The following is a 22,569-nucleotide window of genomic DNA, read 5'->3' on the forward strand; positions in this document are numbered from 1 at the left end:
CCCAACGCGCTCTCTGCCTCACGCTGGCCCGCCACACGCCGTGTGCAGCAGCTGCAGGCTCCGCCCACCACAACATGCACATGCAGACAAGGAAACATCGCTGACCACAGATGACCTTGAAACAGTAACAGTAACGGTCATGCCCCACGTAAACATCATTTTTGGTATGCATTGTAATCATGATGCAGTGGAAATGCCACATGTATATTAATAAAATGTCATGAAATCGTACTGCTTAACAGCAACCAGTGACGTGACCAAGCCCAAACACAGTTGTGGACTGAAGGCAACACCTGCTACCCAGGAGTGCCAGTTTCATTACTGCCCATCCCAGCACAGACAGAGAACACATCCTCAGTGTCTACATCACTAAGCTCTCTGGCCGTGGGAGAAATACCAACTCGTGTCATTTATGTCCACAGTAAAAGTCTAAACGTCTTCGCCGGCTCTTACTTCTTTATCTGCACTGCGGAGGAACGCGGTGAGAAAGACAACCAAGAACGTGGATCATGGTGTGGCCAGAGAACAGCGTACACTGAGATGCACAAGGATCTCTACAGGGATGAAGAGTCTCTTTGTTTCCCTTGCTACCCATAATCCTCAGCAACTCACTGTCCACTCTGTTCTGGCATCACTGCTGATGCGGGCTCTCTGCAGTCATCCACTTCATACGAGCCCTGTGATTGGTCAGAAGTGGCTACGGGGCGGGCAATCTGATGCTGGGCTGTTTGCTCTGCTTTTCCCACACTGTCACGGGGTCAGAGCTCCCTCTGTCCCCAGCTGACCTGCCTTTAACACACACACACACACACACACACACACACACACACACACACACACACACACACACACACACACACACACACACACACACACACACACAGCCTGTGCCCAGACTGCACAAGCCCAGCTGCTATTGCTGATGCCTCCCCTCCCTGGGCATTCACACTCCTTCTCCAGCCAAAAGATCTTCCTGCACTGCAGTGTTTAAGCACGCTGATAAAACTGCAGACTGTGGTCCTGTTCCTGGTTTATAGAAATGTCCTTTCTGATCGCGCTGGGGTCTATAAACTATTAAAGTTTCTTAATACAGCATTTGGGGTAATAAACACACAACACACACATTGAACACATTTCTTACCACGAATGCATAATGAGGACCCTGGGATCTTGATTTAGAAGTGAGAACAGGGTGGTGGGATGAGATGGATATTTCTAATATCAGATATTACAGCTGCATATTTTGTCCATAAAGTCTTGATGGCAGTTGTAGTTATATCCAATGTTTCAGTGTTACAAAAAAGCAGTTTCATTTAGCAGCATATGTTAGACAAATGTGAGTTTAACATCATTGTTCTGCTGGATTTCAAGCACTTCAATTGTTAAAATGTTAGGTAACAGCATAGTGATTTTTTTTTTTTTTAAGTTGTCTCAAAAAATATTTTTTTTAAATGGTACTTGTCAGAGTAATTCTCATTTAGAAAAAAAAAATATTTTTTTTGTATGTAATTAAATTAAAATAGTTCTAACAATTCTGACTTCAATTATATTTATACCGAGTTAACACTCTTTAAACTAACTTCTAAAAATTATAATGTAAATACACAAAAATTACAGAGCAAAATGAGACTAAGATCACTAAATAATATCTGTATGACGATTACTAAATAATAATAAAATATAGTAATTAAAACAATACAGTACAGGCCATGTGATCTGTGCATCCCAAGGATTCTAACATTTATGAAACTACATAGATGAAACCGACAGAGAGCTCTTGCAGAGACAAAAGCAACTTCAAAGCACAGGTCCCCTGGTTATACACAGACTTTTAGGCTTGTTACGATGTCAAGGTTTCATGATTGAGCACTGGTGGTTATCCCAATGTTTAATTTTTCAAAGTATCAATTACATTTCATAATAAATGTCTCCTTACAGTTTCACCACTTACTGGTGTTTTTAAATGGTCACTGAATCTAAAGGACATTGTACTGTCAACAGGTGAAACCCCATATCCTGTCCAGATCTTCGTTCTCTTCATTTATAATTCTGTACAGCACAACCCTTCTGATATAGTTCTGACAAACACAATTTAAAATCATACCCTACACAACCTTTCTGTAAGGTCCAGTTCTCAGAAATGTAATCTAAATTCGGACACAACAGAACCCTTCTGTAGTATATAGTTTTGAGAAACAATCTAAAAATCACACGCAACAGAACCTTTCTAATAGCTTTACAACTGAGAACCACACACACCTGTAGCTTATCTCTTGACTAACAGTTCACTGAAGCAATTGTTTCAAAATGCAATAAAAATATGTCTTTTTAATAAATAGGAAATTCATCACCTAGTTCATTATATTCATGTAGTTAATGCTACTCAAAATATCTTCTGAATGCCAATTCTCTACAGTGGAAGAGACTGGTTTCTTTAATTTATAAGATGTGTTGCAGTGGACATTTTTACAAAAAAAAAAACATTAGTTCAGTGTAGAGGTTGTAGTTGTGTAGTGTTTGACTACAAACTGCTGTATGCAGTAAATGCATCTGCTTTCAAAGTTGGCCAAGGAATTTAGACCTGAACAAATTCTTTAAATCAAAATCATTCTTGGGCTTTTTCCAAGTGATCTACAAAGCAGACAATACGTGAAATGAACCTGAAATACTGCACATGGTTCAAACAGTTCAGACATTTCCCTGATTTTTACATTATCATACACAATTACTTTATGCTCGATTTCTATGACTTGTGGTATTCTCATTCATGATGAAATGTGGTAATGAGAATTTAAATCACATTCAAAAACATATGGCTTTCTTTTCATTATTTCATTTGAAATAATTTAAAGTTGTACTACTTTCTGCAAATGTCACTATTTTACTTTTTAGTGTGACCATTATGGAATTATGAAATTATTTGCAGATATGTAATGTCGGTATGCTCTGGGAATCCACAGAGATAAATATTGTGTGTCCATATATTTTATCTTTATAAATAAATATAAAATATATAACTATATACCTAAATATATATGTGTGTGTGTGTGTGTGTGTGTGTGTGTGTGTGTGTGTGTGTGTGTGTGTGTGTGTGTGTGTACAACTAAACTTTGTTTAATATGCATAATATGTATTTTTTGCTTGCACTGAAAGCAGCAATCAGACAGGACAGTACATTGTCTTCATCACACTGTATTACGATAAATGTCAAATAATTACCAGGTCAGGCAGAATCTTTGCAGTCATTATATTACTGTAAATGATACACTAAATCAACAAATCAGCTGACTAGTTTTTAAAATAATAATATTGTACTTAAAAAAACTGAATTTTAAACCCAAGCATGGATAAGCTACGTCTTGATATAATTCCATTGCTTTACTAAAACTTTCAATTACTTTGACCATGAGATTTTGAATGTCTGGAAACCATAATTTCTAAACTCTTATTATTTATTTGAATATTTTGAATGGTTTTCCAGATATGTCCAGGATTTATATGACTACAGCAACTGAGACTGCATTACATTAATATAGTAAACAATGACAAATCACACCATAGCTCAAACCTTGTAAAAGCCAGCACCATCACCTGGTTAATTTACAAAGTGTGATAAACAAAACCTTAAGATAAAGAGGGAGAAGTGAACTCTGACCCTGCCAGACATCTGTGCTGGAAGCCGAGACAAGCCTCACTTTCATCCACCCCAAATAAAGCAACCTCTCATTTCCAGACCCCCCCCTGGTCGAGGCACGTAACAAAAGAGAAAGCGTTTGAGCCAGAGGCCTTGTGTAGAAAAGGCATCAGAACGCATTATAAAGCACCATCATCTTGGCTGCGTTGCGATTGGCTCAGCTGTCCTCCGGAGGTGTGGCATTCTCACCCTCGCACTCTCCTCTCTGCTGTTCTTTCTTCCAAATCACCACACCACCCTTTTCCGTCTAGCACTCTCCACACACTCTTCTTTGGTAGTGGCCTTTGCTGTCCCACTACCACCCACCCATTTTCTCTCTCTCTGTCTGTCTGTCTCCCCCAAGCTTCAGCTCTCCCTTTAAATTACCAGTCCTCTGGAGAAGGAGGGGCACGGAGGACTCCATGGTAACCTGGCACCCTGCCATCTCATTACACCGCCAATTGATTCTGGCCCATTGCCACGCTGCCGTCCCCTGCCAGACCAGTTCCCATCATGCACCTGACATCCCCTGCCTGTGTGCAGCACAGGAGAGCGATGGGTCGCGTACACAACCTGTGCCCTCTCACTCTCCTCTCACTCTACTCTCACTCCACTGCACATTGCAGCAACAGAACCCGCAGGTCATTCAGAAAATTAAGCTACGCAACTTCACACAAGATGATTTAGGCCACAGCATTTATGTCCAGGAATTTATTTTCCATGGAAGAACACAAGTTTAAAACTCCTGTTAAATGTGAACTGAATCTTTTGTTTTGAACTAAAATTATTTTGTAAAAGTGAATGCACCAGTTGTTTTTGTTGTTACCACTAGGATATGTTACTCTGTAAATTTGAACATGTATGCATTTTGAATGCTTACACAATAGGCTGAATAACTCAAACTTATGCAAATGATGCACCTTGATGGTGTGCAGACACTGGCTGAGGTATCTACTATCCTGTAATATCCCAGGCAGGTAAACGTCCCGAGTCTCGAGTACGTCTCCGCCTGGCCTTGCCTCCCTAATCACGTGTGGTTGCTCATACCTGTCTGAAGCTTTGACCAGGACTTTATCCTGCAGATGTGAACTGTTAGCAAGACGATAAACTCATCACAAACAGAAGGGCAAAGCGATGGTCATGGTGATGACGTCTTTGGGGTTAAGAGTTCAAGTGCACCTAGGTCATTTGATCACACAGGCAGGCTGAGAGACGGCACACATGAACAGGGCTGGAGAGAGCGTGAGCAGAGGACGTGCCCAGAGGAACAGCTGCAGGTGTAGGGCTAATGGTCGCATGCACAGATATCTGAAAGCTCACATATGGGGAGTATTGATCACTGCAGCCTCAGGAACATACGCAGGTAGGGACGAAGAAGCCCCTTAATTGCATTTCTGTTTTCCAGAAATCCGATCTTCAATGCTGCTGCTTTAATTGGTTGAGATCTAATGGCCTCGGTGCATACGAGATCCTTCTAAAGGATACGTCCTCACGCCGCATTGCCGTGGAGCCAATTTGTTGCATTTATTTCTGGGGATATGAGCTGAACTTGTTTGGCTGGGCAACCTGGTATATACACAAACAATTTGAAAGCACTCTGCCTGCTGCAGCTGGTGAAGGTATCCTGGCAGTGAGAGTTTAGGTGTCTGCCAACATCAGGGCCCCAGAGCAGCCGCACATGTCTACATGTACATGGGTTGTTCAAGGACACGGTAATTTATGCCACTCGATACTGACACAAGACAGGCTAGAGGAGGCTTTGCCTGACTGAGAAGCATGCCAGGAATCTGAAGAGCGGAGAGCCAGTGCGTGCCTGGCTCAGCTGGAGGGATGAGGCCAGATGTGAGCGGAGGTGGCCTACCTGCAGGAGAAGACCACTCCGTGCTCCCTAGTGACTTTGGCTTCTGTGCAAATCCCCCCGTGTGGATCCGTCCTGTTCTAATATCCTACAGATCACAGAAGAAGCAGATTCTGCTTGTGGGCCCGAACCTCCAGCGTCCTGACATTGTTTAATACTGTGCACGCCGTAATGACCATTGTGCAGCTTACCGGACATGATTAAGTCATAATAATAGCTCATCACAATGACTGCATCTCCCGAGGGTATAATGAATAGGCAGGAACGCGGCAGCTCTGAGTTCAGGGGGTCTTTCTCGTGCGGTTTCGGAGTACTGTGAATGAGCAGCACTTAAAGCAGTGAGCAACGGCACGGCAGAGGAGGATGATGAATAATGCACTACGGGGAGGTCTGCACCTGCTCTGGAGAGGTCTGAAGCACAGTCTCACTCCCTCTCATCCGCTCAGAGTTCTCCGTGCTGATTCAGAACCGGTGACGGCAAGACACTGCTACCACCGCAAAACCGCTCGACAAAAAAAATATATTTAACTACAAAGCGACTTCTGCAGTGCAGAGCGGCACACTCTAGGAACTTTCACATGGAATGAAGGAGAGGATTTCAATCTGCGGTCCAAACATCAGGGTCCTCTGAACATTAAGCCATTAGCAAGTACACACCAGTACGCCTCCTAAAACAGAGAAGCTTATTACAATCACTGGTATAGTATGATCATCTTTGACAAAGATAGATGTTCCTTGCTTGTCCACACGCTAGATAAAACGCTCCCACTTCCTGGGATGTGCCACCGTTTCCCCTGCATCGTTACGGATGTACGTGGTAATCGCTGTTGCCATGGGAAGCCCGTCTGTAGGAAAGATGTTGGCTAAGCTTAAATAAACACGTGTTTCCCATTTATTGTTCAGGGGCTGGAGGGGAATTATAAAACGGTTAGGAAATAAGCAAAAAAGGCTAAAAAGTATTTCTCCATCTTTCTTTATTGATACAATAATCTCCTCCAGTGTGACTAACTGGATTTCATGAAATAAAAATGATATTGTAAAAAATGCTGGATTTTAGACTGTACAAGTAAGCCAGACCAACGGACAAAAATATCGAAAGTATTATGGCTGTTTATATCTCTTATGGAGCAGGGCGGTCAACGTAAACACACAGGCTAGCCAATCAGCACACATCACGGGCGCTTCTAAGATGCTCACTGTGGTGTAGATACAGAGACATCATGGGATAACGACATAGACATGAACTCAAATGCCCTTCTCCTTATTGGCTCTCCACAGCCCGCTACACCCCCCCTCAAACCTTCTCTCCCCCCCCCCCCCCCCCCCCCCTCTCTCTCCCCTCTCTCTCTCCCATTGCAGTGCGCCAGGCCCCTGCTGGGATGGCTTTGTTTATTAATAGGGGCTAATACTCGACCCGGTTCCTTCCCGTGGGGCCAGAGGCCATGAATGCCCCCAGTGTGAGCCTCTCTCCCCCTACGCCGTACCCTACTCATTCTCTCAGGGAATGCCAATGTTGTGAGGTAAAGAACCTTTGTACCACTCCAACCAGTGTTCTCTCTCTCTCCATCACACACACACACACACACACACAATGAGTTACATTCTGGTGGATCTACTGTGAACCTGTTCTCTTTCACACTCTCAAATAAGGCAACATAATAATCTCCCATGATTGGCATGGTAAAGGGCAGAGCCTTGCGTTTGGCCCAGTGTGTCCCAGAGCACACAGGCAGTGTGTTCGAGCACAGGTATACCAAGTTACATGAGATTATCAGCTCAGGATAAAGAGAAGAGGCAATGTTAATCTCATTGTCCTGACAACGGCACATACAACTGCATGATTTGGATGTTTTCCCAAGGTTAGTTTGAGTGCACAGGGAAAAAAATGTGCGAGAACTGACCTTCTGACGAAATTAAATGCCCAGAGAGGACTCCTGTGATAGCAGCTCCTATAACAAAGGGACCAGAGCTCCGTTCACTCAAGGTCCTGCTGCATCGACAAAACCAAACACAACAAAACCCAAAAAAAGCCCTCGTCTGGCAGGCCACTTCTCTCACACAGCAAGTGGGTAAAATACCTGCAAATCCCCTTTCAGATTTCAGCAGAATACAATTTCTTTATTTCCGAATCCTGAAATCTTTTAACAGAAAAGAGCCGGTTAGAGTCACTTACGTCTGTTCAGGCTTTGAACGAGTTTGGCACAAGAGCAAGGTCTAGAAAAGCAGCCGACTATGAGATGGCCAAACACAAACGCAGTCCTTGTGCTTAAAACCTAGCGGGGTCAACGTTGTGCACCCTTTCATTCTGAACGGGTGTTTATTTCTTTCCCGAGTGAGGACTCGTCAGAGGGGGTGGCATCATTATCTGTACTGCATGGCACTCGCACGTCCAGACTCAACATTACCAGGAGAGACGAGCCCTGTACCACAAACCCCACCCATGAGTCTTCGCCGTGGCCCTGACGGAGTGCTATACAGCCGGACATCACAAAGACAGGCCCTCGTAACCGTGCCAACCCTTCTCCCTGTCGCGTTTGAGTTTGCCCGCCCCCTCCATCGCAAACATCATGCTGATGCATCTCCGGACTATGCACAATGATAAAAGATTAGGGGCGGGGTCACAGACAGATGGCCTGTTGTGGTTCGCTGTAGAGCCTAAAGGTTTCTGCCCACCCTCCCTTGGCGTACTAAAGTAGTAAAGAAATTAGGAGTTGCACATGTGACCACTTTGAGTTTGCATGCAACATTAACATGGGAATAGTGCATAATTGGGTACATAAAAACAGCGAAGACTTTTAAAGACCTGAGTGGAAGAAAGGGTCATAATCCAAAACAGACGTGTGGCAAAACAGGCAGGTAGAGGCATTTAAACATGGTGTCACTAGAAACATAGACGTGCCCGGGCCACAATCGCCAAACCACAGGCAGCAGAAGCTGAACAATTACAGAGAAAATGGGCAGCCCGGTTCTGGACGAGGTACAAAAGGAGATGGGGAACGTATCAAAAGCCCAGATTACACAAATAATAATGACATGGCACTGCTTGTCAAAAAAAAAACCCCAATGTAAATACATTTCTGGCAGTACGTTTTTGGTGTGGAAGGGCTGGGCATTGACAAGGACCAGGGAGACAGTGGAAGCGGTTCAGATCCTGGGGTTCCCCTCTAACGCTCGATACAGTTGGGTGGACATTTAGAATTTGGACCAGCTGAATAACATCAATGGGGGAGGTGATGTATGGAGTCCTGCTTTATGCGTTGGCCTCATGGGTTAGTGCTATAACTGGTATGGGCAATGTTGTTCTGAAGGGAAAACAAAATATAGTGGAACCATTTTGAAATGATAGAACACTTTTACGCCAAAACTGTGATTCATGAATTTAGTGGACATTATATTAGACTGGAGACGTGCGTTTAACTATCTTATACTATTTAGGCTTCATTCTATACTTTCATGGGTCTATGGAATTTGTGGTTAGTATAGTGTGATGAATAACAACCCTCTCATGTGAGGGATTGAGGTTCCAACCCCATCTGGGCAAGTGTGCTATGCTATACCAGATAAGAGTCATTGGGCAAGACTCCTAACACTACATTTGATTACCTCTATAACAAGCCTGAAATTGTAAGTCTGGATAAGTGTGTCTGCCAAATGTGTTAAATGTTTACACTGAGAGACCATGATAGGGTTCCACAGTAAGCTTTTTCTCAAGGTACACTGGTGCTCCTGACATCGATACTATAGAAGCACACGGAGACATTTACGAGAACCAACTTGATACGTCTTTTTTTTTTCCCCCCCATGTGGACAGATGACAATATTGGTTTAAACATTCAAAATCCAAACTGCGCAACAACTGGAATTGAACAATGTGGTTTGTAATGTGAACTGTAGCCTAATTTTAGTAAACTAACCATCACGGTTAGTTATAGAAACGCTCAGTTATAGGAATTGGCACTTAGCTAACATCACGTGGTGGAAAAGAACTTGGAGTTGGTGAATTTCAACAAAGTCTGTGTTTATGGTATTCATTCCGTGTCAAATAAAACGGGCTATTGACGTTATGCAGGAACATAGTGAAATCATGTGTTTCATTATTAATGGTGTATACTTGAATGTGGGGACATGAAAATCCAAATCATATTAATACTGTAATTAAAGCAGCAAAAATGTCATTTTTCCAATGATTCTTCTGGCCTGGATGTTTCCAAGAGTCTGTGCTAAATTTATTTTCAACATGGGTGACCAGTCTATGGAGCGTAAACAAGTTCGTTTGAGGACTACAAAGCAATCTGATTTTCCATTTCATGTGAACTGCACTTTAAAAATAATACATTTGTGAAATGTATTTTTTTAAATATTGTATACGTATAAGTTAAGCTAATGTTAATGAGCTAATGTTTGAGCATTAAAGCAAAATAAATATTATAAATGTTAGCTGTGTCTTTACATAGCCAAGTTACTCACTGTAATACCAAACTAGCCTGAGTAACGCATAAGGATAGTGAGCTTGCTACAGTGAAGTAGTTAAATTAGTAACATAGCTACCTAATGCATATTATATATCTAATGGCTAGTGAAATCAGAATCAGTTATCAATAATTTCCAGTGTTGCAAATAACGCCGTTAACGGCGTTAGGTAACGGCGTCATTTTGTCAGTAACAGGATAATATAGTTAGTTACTTTTGCTGTCGTTACAACGCCGTTTAAGTTACTGGTCATTAAAAGCAGTGCGTTACTATATATTGATATACTAATGCGAGCGGACCGCTGACCAGGCTAGTGAGGAGTAACAGATCTCGATACGTCACAGTTCTCGGTGTAACACCTGTTTAACTTAACAAGTCAGTAAGCGATTGGCTAAGGCAGCGTTATGATATCCAATCAGAGCCAGTGTTTTTATACGCGCGCCGAAGCATGCGAGTGACACGACAAACGGAGAAGAGGCCGAAACCAGACTGGGTATTTGATTTATTTAATTAAGAATAGAGGTTTTATTGTTAAGTTTACTTCTGTTGTGAACAAACCAGTTGTCTCAGGTTGAGAGAATTTAATTTAATTTCATAGATGTAAATGCACTTTATATAGTGTAACTGTTTACTTTTGTTTATTTTTTTTTTTACAAAGATTTGGGATTTTAAAGGATTTTATCCTGCACTGGTCTGTGGATGTGCAATAAATATCAAACGTTAAACAACTTTCTGATCTACTCATTTCAGCTGACTGAAAACTGCTTAAAAAAACTTAATTGGCATATAACCTTTTTTTAACTGTAACGCAAATAGTTACTTTCCCTGGTAACGAGTTACTTTTATTATAGAGTAATTCAGTTACTAACTCAGTTACTTTTTTGATCAAGTAGTGAGTAACTATAATTACTTTTTTAAAGTAACGTTCCCAACACTGATAATTTCACACTAATATGGTAACATTAATAAACACACAAATACGTCACTAATGGGCACCCGTTATCCTGGTGAAGAAAGCCAAGCACAAGGGAGAGAATTATTCATCCTTATATTTCCGCCAATCATCACTTACTGTATTAGTAAACCATGTCTCAATTGGTTTAAACAACCAGAAATATCTGTTTGGCTGGACTTGGCAGAAACATTCCAGTGTCTCACATCAAGCAGATGAGAAACGTGAGAGAGGTTTATGGAGTGGAGGGCAAACACAGCTCACGAGCATGCACGAGTTTCACATGTGGAGAGAGTTTCTCCAGTCCCACACATCGCAAAGAACACACGTGTATTCGGGCCTAGTGAATGCTTGGGCAAAATGGTTAGACTGCTCAGTTCAAAATCTCTTGTAGCACACTTGCTCATAAATTAAAATTCCATTCGCATTTTTAGTTTTGCTTAAACTGTAGAAGCCTGTTTGACACCATCTATTACAACAGGAACTATATGGTCAATGAGAATTATTCTACTAGATTTTCCAAACAAGTTTAGGTCCAGATATGTCGATTTGTGTGGTGAAAAGTGCCCATTTTGAAGAGTTGAAATTCATTACTTCATTGACTATTTCTTTTTTTAAGAAAAAGCAGAGTGCTTTTTCTTATCTGTAAATGTTGAAGGTCTTTTAAATTGTTTAATTTATCTTGTCAAAACTTTTTTCCCCAAGCAACTAGCCTAGCTCCATTCAAGCTACTGTATGTATTCAGTATTCAATGTAGAACATGTCAAAGGCCTTCCAGAAGGCGGTGATGTTTTAATGTGCACAAGCTGACAGTAATGACTTCTCAGATCTCCGATATTCCAGTTAAAATGACAGTGAATGCTGGAATTAACTGAATAAAATCACGGCACTTTTACTATTCTGATCTGCACTGAGGTTTAAGAGCGATTCTCATAAAGTGACGTAGAGTGGACAGTTCATACGTATCTTAGCAACACTTTGGCCTCTAAATTCCCCACAATGAAAATCTCCAAACAGCAGATGAAAAGACCTGTACAGTGAAGAAAATAAAATTACAAGAATTCCAGTCACTCAAGGCCCTGCTGTGTTGATAAAACACAAACAAAAAAAATGCTCCCATGTAACTGTTTTGGATAACAAAGAAGTAACATACATTTCTCTGAGCCAACTGATGGATGTGCCTGAAGAAAACGTATGTTGAAGTTTCACCATGCTATCCACGTTATCACTGCACTCTTGGGTTGGACCACACAGACATACAGTGAGGTCACCCAAACTAATGACAGAAAAATGCACAAACTGACCTGCGATTCCTCTCGACTGGTTCACCTGACAAGCCTGTAGCCCAGAGGTCCTCAGACTGAAAACACAACACAGCTCAGTGTGAAAATGTGCTTGATCCACAGTGAAAGCACTGCCACGTTTGTTAAAGATGAACCGATCTTGTGAACTGATTAGTGATTAACCACTCTAAACCCCTGCACCGTCACCTCTACTCATGCACCAGTGATGAGTGCCATTGTACTGATTAAAAAGGAAAATGTTGGGGGAAAAAATACGGCGAACTTTCAGGTAGACGCCAGAAAACAAGACGCTATATGGAATATGAAACTTAAAAAAAACAAGCAACAGCGCAGAGAATGGAACAACAGGTCACATGTCACATGAGACCCGGCTCAGAGCTCAGGAGTGGCCCAGGTGACCCAGGTACTGATCACTGGATCACTGGGGCAGAGACACTGATCTCTCTGTCCGACGGTGTCGCCGCTGACGGAGACAAAGCCGGCCCTGCTCGGCTCTGGTTTGGGAAAGCTGAAAAAAGTCACAAAGTCACAAGGCTTTTTGCTTTTTTGTTTTTTTTCTGGCTACCCCCTCCAGCCACGCCGACGTTCACAGGACTGGAGGAGTGGTCTCGGGCCAGATGGCTTCCCCGTAGCCCTGGACTCAATACCTTCCCTCAGATAGAGCAAGCAGACCGTTACACTCTCCAAAAAGGCCTGAAAGAGAATACAGGAAGAAAAGCCTTGCCTTTCCAAATCTTTAATTACCCAACTGTCTGCCGTTGCTTTTCAATGGTGCTTTCTGAACAGCCCTCCCATCCGAAGGGAAAGAATCAAAAACCCTCCAAGCCCCAGGAGGAACCCCAGCACAGACCCTCAGTGCATGAGAGAGAGAGAGTGTGTGAGTGTGTGTATGAGAGTGTGTGTGTGAGAGAGTGAGAAAGAGGGAACCTGGAGAGGAAAAAAAGACAGCGAAGAGAGAAAACGCATTTAAAAAATGCAAATGCATAAAAGATATGCAAATGAATAAAAGATATGCAAATGCATGCGTCAAGGGCGACACGCATTAACCAGCACTGGTGCCGTCTATTTTTATATGTTGTCTCTTTGCAGTGAATGGAAGGTGTGTGATGGCTTCCTTAAGCCCGGTTTTAAAGACCTCCACAGACAGCCTGAATGAGCTCTTCCTACAGAAATGTGCCACTTAATAGAGACACAAAGGAGACAGAGCAGTCTAAAAAAAAAAAAAAAAAAACATGTTAGAGCACGGTGCCTTGTAAAAATAAGCTTCTAGGAAATATCAGTGGTGTCACATCTTAATAAAGAATAGCTGGAACTAAAAAAAAAAAGAGAGAGAGACTCGTACAAGCAGAGACAGAGTGAAACTCGACCTAAAGAGACTGTTGTGGGGATTCCTGTACATCTACACCCTCAGCTCAGCGCTGGTAATATTCTACCATATGGCCCTGTATTATCTCTTCAGAGAGCAGATACAAGTAGAGGAGAAAGTATCAGGCAAAATGGGGACGAGCGGTTAAGAATGGGTCAAAACCACAGCGGCCACCATCCTGCACCCCCAAGGAAGTCTCCCAACACAACTGCACGAATAGTGGACGGAACATCAAGGCCAAAGGATGTTGCAGACCTGATGATGTACTGTAGGTGCAACCTGATCTCCAATATCACACAACCCCGAAGGACTCGCGTTCATTGTCTGTCCGGCATCAGAAGACACAGACGCGCGGGCCATCAGGAGAAAGAGCGGCTACCTTCTTGCTTCTGGGACGCGGGCTGAAATGGATGATAGTGGAACAGAAGTGGGCTTTGTTATTGTTTGTGCTGAAAGAGGCCGGGTTTGGGAACAGCAGGCTGGCTGCAAAGTGTTGAGCTCTCTCCCTCTCGGTCCAACATATGGCACTCAACGCCAACCAAGCTAAGCACAAACAAACAAACAAACATGGCAACAGAAATAAAGGTCCCCGCGTAGGGTGGAAGTGGCAGGTTTTTTCTTCAGCTGTGTGTGTGTGTGTGGTGGGCTAGCAGCACAGAGAGTAGGAGACATGTCAAACTGACAGTGAGCAGGCACAGAGCAGGTCTGGAGTCCTGGAGAGAGGGAGGGAGAGGGATGAAGAAATGGAGAAAGAAGGACAAAGGAAAAAAAAAAGAGAAAGCAACGACAACAAAGGCAGCAAGAGGGAGAGTGTGTACGAGACACGGAGGTAAAGACGGGCAGACAGAGAGTACGGCACAAGGGGGTGAGGGAGACCAGAGGAACAATGAACAGCTTCAGATGGGGAAGACATCTTGCAACTCTGTTTCAAGGCCAGTTGGGCTGTTTCACAAAGGTGGCCGTTGTCCCTTTCAGCTCCGGACCACGGCCAGCGTCCAGACCGTCCAGAACCTGTCCAGCTCTGACCCGTTGTGGCTTGCCTGGTCCACACCCTGTTGTCTCCTCCATGACAGTCCCACCCATAACCCCCCTTTCCAACCTGATACCGTTTGAGCGTATCATTCTTCAAGCTCTCACCGCCAGGTTTTGTGGTATCTGGGGAAGAGAGGTGCACTGCGACGCGGCCGGTGCGCTTATGTTTCACGCGGACGCAAACACGCGGTCGGGCTCGCATTTCAGTGGCTTTAACACGCCTGGCCGGGTGACGATGAAGAGTTTTAGACAAACATTAAGACACACACGCATGCACACGCGCGCGCACACACACACACACACACACACACACACACACACACACACACACACACACACACATGCAGAGCTCAGAACATAATGGAAAATCCTTGAAAAGAAGTGCAGGTCACATCCTGAGAGGACCCAGCAGATTTACTGCTTATGTTGCTTTGCTGGGCTCCATGGAGAAGTGGAGGGGAAGCCAAGGACTAATTGAATAGATAAAATCAAAGGCTGGATGAGAGAATTCTCTAGACTACAGAGACTGAGAGAGAGACAGAGAGAGTGTGAGAGAGTGAGAGAGACAGAGAGTGAGAGAGAGAGAGAGAGAGAGAGAGTGTAATGGAAAGACTGCAGTTAGAAGGGCTCATCTGATTGCCTACATTAAATGACATGAGGGCAAAATAAAATAAAAGCTGAATGTTGCAGAGATCTCTGTCAGATTAAGACAATTCATACCAAGATAAAGTACCCACTGTATGGTCATGAAGTGAGATAGCTTTGCTCAGTACTCCCAGAATGATTGCAAGTATCTGCATTGAAATAAATCCTCTAATATAGTCAAATGGGGTCCCGCTATGTCAACTGTAATAGTTTCATTGCATCTCCTAAGTCATAGCATTGCATATCACTCACACAGCACAACAAAGCTCTCACGGGGTCTTTGAGTGGCCACATTACCTCACAAACGGACGGGACAGCAGACGGACTCCTGCTTTAGGAGGTAGTAGATACCAACTATCTCCTATTTTTACATTTGTAAGCTATGAAAGATTACCAGATTCCCTGGAGCAACCAGCCACACTCCAACAGCCATTCCGTACCATACCAGCCCTATTGATACCCTCCCCACACACACACACACGTGAGGTCATTTCACACTTTCTATTAGTGTAGCCAGTCTATAATCATTTTGTTTATTAGTAGCGTGAATCTGTCGATGTCCGACAAGCACAGTACAAGTCCGTTGAGGTATTTCAGTCATGCTCCCTCTCCCTCTCTCCCTCTCTCCCTCTCTCGTCCTTTCCTTGTCCTTCAGTTTCTTAGCCTATGCCTTTCAGTGTTTCTAATCTTTTACTTATCCTTACTGTCCGCTCATCTAGATCTCCCTCCCTCTCCCTCTCCCTCTCTCTCTCCCTCCCTCCCTCCCTCCCCAGTGGTCAGGCAGCAGTGAAGGTCAGGCAAAAGAAGACGGAGCAGCGGTGGTCTCTCAGCGCTCAGCCATTAACGGAGGAGTGGTGCGTGGTCCCGTGCCCGCCTGTGTTCTTGCATACTAATACTGGGGGCACGAGAGGCGTCTGCACGGAGCTCTACATCACCCGCCAGCGTTGGACACCAGCGAGGAGCTAACACGCAGCACGCAGGCGCTTCCTTACGCTAGCCGCAGTGTCCTGCCTCTCCGAGCAGATCGTTCCGCCGGGATCGTTTGCCGAGATGGGGTGATCGGCGTAGCATCGGTCTGCATGGTCATAAAAAATTCATCACCAACTTTCTTAACTGCCAAACTCTTTGTGAGAGCGTTTGTGTGCGAGCACGCTCGTTATTAGCTGTCAGACGGTGATTTAATGTCCTGTTTGGTGGTGCGTGAGGGACTCGTTAAAGTCAGTGGAAATAATAGTGCTGTTTGGGAAAACATCGCACATCCTTGTGTCTAAATGCAGACACACTGGCTTAGCTCACTTTCCTCTGTGCGGTGATCCCCGCGTGGCCCCCGTCTCCCTCACCCTTTCAGTGCCTCAGCAGACCACAGAGAGCTCGCAGGCTGACGGGCTACTGTAAGGGACAGGCAGCTTTAAGGCATGCGCAGTCCCGCGCGACAGGCCCTGGGTGAGGCGAGACGCTTCGGGACGAGGCGCAGAGCAGCGGCCGGCCCCCTGAACGGCGGGCGGTCGGTCGGGCGCCGAGCACACTCCTGCTACGGGTGAGCGGTGTGCCAGCTCACACTGGAGTCACTGAAGTGACACAGTCCAGGCATCACAGTACAGATTCTCAGAGAAAAATGTTGTGGTGTATATAGTGTACGCAGGGCTGGGGGTTTTCATGTCAGATCGATGGCCGGGCCCGTTTAGTATGCTCTGTTACAGCAGGCATCCTGTTGAACATTTGGTAAAGTAGCTCCATCTGGGATGAACTCAATAACCTCTAACTCAGTCTCTCTGTCTTCGGTCTCCCCGCGGCTCTCCTTCTCTTCATAGCGCCCCCCTCTTTCTCTCCCTCCCTCCCTCCCTCTCTCTCTCCCACCGTCTGCTTTTCTTCCCCTCTCTCTCTTTCATCACTGATTTCTCCATGCTGAAGCTTCTGGCCTGAGGGAGAGGACAATCAAGACATCTCAGCCTGTGTGGCACATTTACTACCCTCCTGAATCTGTGGCAATTGCATCCAGCTACTTCATCTACATTTTTGTGCTTGTTTACGTCTAAAAGAGGCGTCGACTTCTGTTGACCTCCGACCCCGTCCACCACCTCGGTGCATGCTGGGACTTTGCTCCAGTTAGAGCTACATGTTGTCTTCCTTATCATCCACGATGACGAACACTGTTGCCAGTAATCCACTCCATTTCTGCTTCAACAGTCATTAGCGAAGAAGCCACATGATAATGACAGAAAGTTTGGGGGGGGGGGGGGGGTGGAGATGTGATCTGCATCACTGTAATAAAGCATCACTGTCAGAGCCAAGGACATGTCCTGAAGCAGCGTGGAGGTGGTCGAAGCCCCTGTCTCGTGTTCATACACTTTGTCTCCATCAACAAAGGAGCTTCTCTAGATTTCCCAAGAGAGCCAAGTCAACTAAAATGTTTGTGTAAACCTGATGTGCTCGTACGTGTGTGGGCACACTTGTGCTTCTAGTGTTTACAGTCTGGTGAACACAGCCAAGTGAACACAGCTGTATGCAAATACAGTCACAGATGCCATTGCCATGTCTACCGATTTTTTTCTGATGCAATATAATGCCTCAAAAACATATATACTCACTTTTGACCCACACCGAACATTGCTTGGAGTTCTGAGACGACGTCTTGTGTGTCAACCCCTGAAAAAAAAGGAAAAAATAAGTTAGAATCATCCTGTAATACATCAAGAACAATTTCAGCTGACAAGTCGCTTTCTCGTATGCCTGTACAGCGTGCTGTGACTAGCAATTGAATTCACCTTTAAGTGCATCGTGTCATCCTCAGCCCCACTGCAGAGTCAGCGCTCCAGAGTCCCGTCTACCTCATGGAGACTTACGCCTGTCAGCACTGCTGCTCTGCCCACTGCAGTCTTGCGTCCCGCACCAACGTGTGCGGGACACTTTCATTATCACTGCATTCATTGGTTTCTTTCCTGGAACATGCTCTGCAGCTCAAAAACTTGAGCTCTCTTCCAAAGAGAAAACTTTCGTTTACACTCAACTGCTGTCTGAAGCTTTTTTCCAGCCGGGGTCCCGATTGTGGCCACTCAAAAGCCGCAGCAGAATTAAAAAAAAACGGGTGAAATCATACAGAGAAAAAAAAACGGCACTTTCTGCGTTAGCCTGCGGCTTCTTTGACGACAGCTCGAGTCTCCACTCAACATAGTGGCTCGTGTTGGTAACTAGGCTTAATTATGACCTTGCATTCCACACGACGGTGAAGTGGCCAGAGAGAGCTTGAAGAAACAGAGACCCCCCCGCACACAGCCCACCTGAGCACGGCAGGCACGGAAATCAAGCATGCAGACAGTGTAATTTCGCCCCATGTTAACGGCTTCGGAGTAGACTGTCGCAGAGGGTGCCCTGGTTCTGATTAAACGCTTTCGGGAAAGAGAACCCGTCAAAATGCAATTGGCCGTGTGCAGGCCATAAATCACTAACCCACGGTAAAAAAATAAATCAACAAAAAACAATTAATGACTTCTATGAGTGGGGAATTAACACATAAATAGCAAATGACACACTGGTAATGAAACAAGTTCTCCTCAAATTACTGGTTAATTCAAAGCCTGAACTCTGCATATGATGTATGCAAATATATTATTTAATGCCCTGACCACTACAATGCTGATGGCACCCACTGGAGAAAATAAGAAAAATAAATGATCAGGTTTTTGCAAAATAATGAATTCATGGTAACAGTAAAACACCCTTTGAATGGTCTAAAATTTTTTCTCATATGTACATGCTGTGACATATCACATAATTTTTCTCCATTAAATGTACATGTACAGTATTTCAGAGATTAAAACAGTACGGTTTGTTTTAGTGCATCATTTCTAAAATGGAGGACACATTCAGCTGTGCAAACGGGTTACTTCAAATCATTACAAAGACACAAAGGAGAAATTTACTCATGTTCCTTTCCAGTGATTTGGTAGTACAAACTACTGAAGTCTGAAATCCCAGAAATGTGACCAAGGTCAGTCATTAACTCAGAACTGGTCCATGTGTGAGCTTTAGAAGAGCCAACAGTCTTTACTTCCAGCACTGGTTTCATTACTACAGTCATTACCACCAGCCACCGAACGAAAAAAAGCGGAGAACACTTTTAATGAAAACTGCTTACTGATACATCAGGAAAGTTCTGGGCAAAAAGGCTCATCACAACTGTACAAAAGTGTTTTATTTGCAGGATGCCTCTGCCGGTCGGTATTTCTTACAAACTCTACTTAGCTGCTTCACTGGAGCTCTTACAAACGGAGGACTGGGTGTGAGGGGAGCGTGGTGAGCCGTGATCGGTGCGATGCAGTGTGGCAGTGGCGTGTGCTTGGGCAGATAGCTGCAGCACTCCCCATGTGTGATGCCGTTATCTCCGCCTGGCTCTGTGCAGTCATCGACCAGCCAGCAGAGACGGCAGAGAGAGGCTTTTTTCCCCCTGCGTGTCCTTAGATGAACCGGTGTCCCATTTGCCTTTATTTCTCCCTTTACTTTCTCATTCGCCCTCCCTGTCTCCATCCCTCCCCCTCTCCCTCCCTTTGTCTTCCTCCCTCTCTCTCTCTCCCTGTATCTCTCCCCCTCCTCCTCCATCCCTCTTCCTTCCTTTCTCCCTCTCTTCTTCCCTCTCTTCCTTCCTCTCCTCCCTCCCTCCCTCTGTCTCAGTTCAACAGTGCTTTTCAGGCATCAATACCACAAGTATACATTATGGCAAAAGCAGTTAACACGCACACACACACACACATCCATATAAACACACACTTATGAACGGGACACACACATCCATATAAACACACCCTCATGAACGGGACACACACATCCATATAAACACACCCTCATGAACGGGACACACACATCCATATAAACACACCCTCATGAACGGGACAGCTACTAACACAGAAGGATTGATGAAGCTGGTCCATCAGGTTCACATTCACTGTTCTCTGTACCTGAAGTCTCGAGCAGGTGCCGTGACTACTGTGTAGGGGAGATCTTCGTTATTATCCCAACTCCCAAGAGAAACGCTGCTAATTTCATTATTAAGCTGTCTCTAACTGCATTTGGAGAACCAACCGTCTCCTTTGTAATCCCAGGTCTGCATGCCATGGAGAGTTTTAAAGGCCATCATGTATTTCTGCTTTGCTACTGGTGTGGTGTGTCCCAAGAGAGGCCTTCAACTGGATGTTTGGCTCAATTTGAGAAATCATTTCATGTCAGAGGTCCTCACATCACACTGCTATGCAGTACAACTGGTTAAATCACTGATATAAATAACTGAAGCCTGTATATGTGAAGTATGCGACAGAGCTCCGCTCCTATCTGTCCAATCAATACACTAGTAGACACTATGTTAACACAGGTCTCTGGCCGCCACACACCAAGCTGCACACGGACTCTGTGTGTAGGTAATGGGAAAAGATGACTATGGATCACAGCAAATACACGATAGTCCTCAATCACCGATTATTAATTCATTAAGTACTTAATCATTATTTACCAAGTCATCATAAATTAGCAAATACCGTTTGCTGTTTTATTGCAAATGTCGAATACTAAGAGTAACTCTAGCAATAATTTTCTTCTTATATATGTGCGTGTATACTGTATTATATATATATATATATATATATATATATATATATATATATATATATATATATATATATATATATATATATACACACACACACACACACACACACACAGAGCGCGAGAGACAGAGATATATAGAGAGAGAGAGAGAGAGAGGGAGAGAGATGGAGAGTTAGAGGGACAGACAAACAGATGGAGATAGAGAGAGAGATAGACTGAAGCAAGAGATTGACAAGAAAGTGATTCTCTCTCTCCCTCCCTCCCTCCCTCCCTCCGTCCCAGTTTTCTGTCCCTAGCTGCAGGTCATGTGTGATGTGTGTCCATCTCACCCGCCTCTCTCTGTAAAACCCCCACATCACCACAGAGGAAATTACAGCGCGTTACACACACACCTTCTGTATTCTAAATGAAAATATGAGTAAGAATGTGTAGACGTGCATCCTTAGACAACCCCTCACTGGAGCTCCTGCTCTCATCCCTCTCTCTCTCCTCCTCCTCTCTCAGGCTGATGGGAGAGGGTGGGGTAAATCTGTACTGGTTGCCATGACACCAGACAGCCCTTGCTTGGTGAAGGCACGTAGTTTCCTCTGCAGTGTGTGTGTGTGTGTGTGTGAGAGAGAGAGAGAGTGTCTGTGTGTGAATGTGTGTGTGCGCGCGCGCGCGCGCAGGAGAGAGATATAGAGGCAGCGAGTGTGCATCACGTGTCAGTTATGTTAAATTACAAACCATGCAAATGTGAAGATTGCGTGCGGTGTGTGAGGAGGAACGCAGACATGGACCACACTGCGTCCTCTCACCACGTCCCTCCTGTCGTCTCTCTCAGAGGAGACAAACGGGACACCAGCTGACAATAAACAAGCTATCTTACTATAATGCTTCCACCACCGTTTCACACTGTGGCCAGTATACCTGCCACACACGTCCTGGCCCTGATTGCTCTTCAAAATTCTTATTGTCCCATTGCACTAACTAAAAAAAGCCGGGTTTGCTTTCTCTCTCCCTCTCTCTCTCTCTCTCTCTCTCATCAATCTCAGTAAACTCCACCACTCGGTCGTCTATCTGAAGGCTGGAGTGGCGATGAATAATTTAGCAGTTGATATTTGCAGCCATCTGTTTCTCTTTCCCTCACCATCAGTCTTGTTCAGAAAGTTCTTCTATGCTGCGCTGTGTCACCAAACAAGAAGACAAACCTAAATACTACTGCAGTCAAGGGAGGGAGGGCTTCTCACACCACTGACCGCCACCACGTCTACAGCAGCACACACTGGACACCTTCCTCAGACGCAGTAAGAGATGTTCACTACATTTATTAATCATTTCACACCTGTAATTCACCATGGGTATTTGATGCTTTAATGAGACGCTATCCGTAATATCACAATAGCTACATTTGAGCTACACTTAATATGCATTGGTCTCCTACTGTGCAGGATGTGAATCATAAAACCATGATTCTTTGTATGATGGAGACCTGTGAAATTGGCACAGCATATGATCTGTACGATTTAACTAGCAAAACTCCTGCAATTGCAGCCAGTCTCCAGAAGAGGGAGATGCGGAGTCCACTGGCTTTGTCACCCGTTCATGAATCTCAAGGCTTTATTTAACAATGTTTAATGAAAACCACTCCATATCAGTCCACTATTTGATTACACTAGATATTTGATGAAAATA

The 22,569-nt window shown here is 44.3% G+C and overlaps 1 long non-coding RNA gene across 11 annotated transcripts in view; it reads right to left on the reverse strand.

The window, feature by feature from the left end:
• LOC143477708 (uncharacterized) overlaps positions 1-22,569 on the reverse strand; it is a 70,115-nt gene that overhangs the window by 14,259 nt on the left and 33,287 nt on the right. For 4 of the 11 annotated variants that reach the window (XR_013121616.1, XR_013121612.1, XR_013121618.1 and 1 more), the window contains 4 exons: positions 17,889-17,946; positions 13,879-14,024; positions 12,258-12,313; positions 11,101-11,983 (listed from right to left, as the gene is read on the reverse strand). This is a non-coding gene — a long non-coding RNA (uncharacterized LOC143477708). Of the gene's footprint in view, positions 1-11,100; positions 11,984-12,257; positions 12,314-13,878; positions 14,025-17,888; positions 17,947-22,569 lie in introns of those variants that run through there. The other 7 variants (XR_013121611.1, XR_013121619.1, XR_013121609.1 and 4 more) reach the window with 4 other exon arrangements.

This window comes from Brachyhypopomus gauderio, chromosome 16, assembly GCF_052324685.1.
Source record: "Brachyhypopomus gauderio isolate BG-103 chromosome 16, BGAUD_0.2, whole genome shotgun sequence".
Lineage (NCBI taxonomy): Eukaryota > Metazoa > Chordata > Actinopteri > Gymnotiformes > Hypopomidae > Brachyhypopomus > Brachyhypopomus gauderio.